Here is a 2,472-nt window from a genome sequence, read left to right as displayed (position 1 = left end):
AATCTTTTGGTACTTGGCCTTGTGTAATTGATAGGTTTATTATGTGCGTTGATTTGACCATTGAAATTTGGTCCTTTCCCAACCAATATTGTACAACACAAATACAACGTTGAAACAACGTGCTTTTTGACAATGTTGGCTTCTGACATTGTAAATTACACTTTACAAGATTTTTTGCTAAATGTAATGCCACTTTTTTTTTGAATGAAAAATGTACATTTAAAAATACCAAACGGGACAAGCGGTAGAAAATGGATGGATGGATGGAAATTAATTATTTGTGGTTTGAAAAAATAACGACTCTTTCGTAAATAACATTACAAATCTAGCCATCACGTTCGAAAGTGTGCACGCGCGTTCGTTATGAGGTCATTGGGCAGCCGCGCATGCGCCGTAGGAAAGCCCAGTTTCTTCCATCAACACGAAGGAACTGCGTTGGTGTTATTTGTTGTTTTGAACGCGTGACGACAAAATGGCCTAATTTGTCGGTTGTTTTTCTTTGTGTGGATATACTCCGCGGCAGGGGGGGTGTTTGTGTTGGATACCACCGGCACGTTTGTTCCATTTTTAACGACGAGCCAAGAGGACTTCCGCTGCAAGGACCATCTCGACGCCGGCGAATGTCAGTTGTGTTGTGGATGTGAGGCGACGAGGTAGGTCGCCGTCCGCCCCGGGAACTCAGCCAGGAATTACCAGCGCATGTTTTGGACAATATGATTTATTCAAAGGCTTAAACGAGTGAATTTGGCATAGACGTCCGTTAAAGCGACGTTGAGTCGGTCGAGGGGGGCGGGTCTACTCTCTGGGCCATCTGCAAGACCCGCCTAGCTAATGGCTAGCATCCGTGCTAACGTGAAATGACGCTACTTGTCGCTGCCCTCCGCAGCTAGCAGCTACCCGGCCCGGCGTCACACCGGCCGAATATACCCGGCGTCAATGGTGCTCGCTCTGGGATGAAGGCTGGACGCAGACACGGTAAAGCCGTCGATTATTCACGCAAACTGCCATATTCACATTCGGCTTTTAAGCCCAATGCTACATGCTAACAACGGGCAAAAGCCCAATGCTACATGCTAACAACGGGCAACAGCCCGATGCTACATGCTAACAACGGGCATCCTGGTTTAAAATACGTGACGTTTCACTGGTTAGGCCGGAGTGGATTTAGCTTGCTAACTAGCGCCCCCCCATGCTAGGAGGCTAACAAAGAGCCCGTCCTTCTTTGCTTTTGTGTCTTTGAAATGTTTTTTGCGGCGTTTCGTCACGTAAAGAGCGACGACTTATAGTGCACGACGACGAGTGCCGCGTTAGTAAAAATGACAGCTTTGGAAAAGACACCGCTACTGTTTATTATTAGTAATGTACGTTTCGGTGTAGCCCGGTTGCAAACAAGGTAAGCAACGTTTCGCATTTTTTGAGTGTGTATTTGAACGCATCATTGAGTTTTTGCCACAATTGTTCAATATTTTCTCCCTCTTTTGTGCGGGGTTATTCTCAAGTCCTCTTAAATGCAATGTGATCATCTTAATTACACCTTCCCTCATTTGAGATCTTAGTCGACGACCTGCGAGCAGCTGTCAACTAGTTAAACTTGCCCTAACTAAGCTACAGGCGTTGCAATCTGCTGCATGGCACGTTTCAAAATAAAGTAATTGCGTGAATGCTCCAACGCATTCACAAATATGGTTTTCTACACCAAAATGCATCCATGTATTATTATTATTATTATTGTGTGAATGCTCCAAAGCATTCACAAATATGTTTTTTTACACCAAAATGCATCTATTCATAAGTATTATTATTATTATTATTATTATTATTATTATTATTGTGTGAATGCTCCAAAGCATTCACAAATATGGGTTTCTACACCAAAATGCATCTATTTATTATCATTATTATTATTATTGTTGTGTGAATGCTCCAAAGCATTCACAAATATGGTTTTCTACACCAAAATGCATCTATTTATTATTATTATTATTGTTGTGTGAATGCTCCAAAACCTTCAGAAATATGTTTTTTTTTTACAGCAAAATGCATCTATTATTATTATTATTATTATTATTGTTGTGTGAATGCTCCAAAGCATTCACAAATACGGTTTTCTACACCAAAATGCATCTATTATTATTATTATTGTGTGAATGCTCCAAAGCATTCACAAATATGGTTTTCTACACCAAAATGCATCTATTTATTATTATTATTATTATTATTATTAAAGCTGTACAAAATGGATGGATGGATTATTGTGTGAATGCTCCAAAGCATTCACAAATATGGTTTTCTACACCAAAATGTATCTATTTATTATTATTATTATTGTGTGAATGCTCCAAAGCATTCACAAATATGGTTTTCTACACCAAAATTCATCTATTATTCAACTTCAACTTATTCTTTTTCTCCAGATTTTGGCGCGTTCTACCTTCCACATTTTTCACCCGATTCAAACCGTTCCAACTTCAA

At 39.9% G+C, this 2,472-nt stretch overlaps 1 protein-coding gene across 3 annotated transcripts in view; it reads left to right on the top strand.

Moving 5' to 3' along the window:
• The first annotated feature begins 380 nt into the window (after window positions 1–380).
• Window positions 381–2,472, top strand: part of wnk1a (WNK lysine deficient protein kinase 1a) — an 85,557-nt gene continuing 83,465 nt past the window's right edge. For 2 of the 3 annotated variants that reach the window (XM_062043142.1, XM_062043141.1), the window contains exon 1: window positions 382–653. The gene's annotated coding sequence lies outside the window, so the exon portion shown is untranslated. Of the gene's footprint in view, window positions 654–2,472 lie in introns of all 3 variants that reach the window. The other variant, XM_062043140.1, reaches the window with a different exon arrangement.

The sequence above is a fragment of the Entelurus aequoreus genome, linkage group LG03 (genome assembly GCF_033978785.1).
Source record: "Entelurus aequoreus isolate RoL-2023_Sb linkage group LG03, RoL_Eaeq_v1.1, whole genome shotgun sequence".
In the NCBI taxonomy this organism is placed as follows: Eukaryota; Metazoa; Chordata; class Actinopteri; order Syngnathiformes; family Syngnathidae; genus Entelurus; species Entelurus aequoreus.
This window is presented reverse-complemented; position numbering and strand designations above follow the sequence as displayed.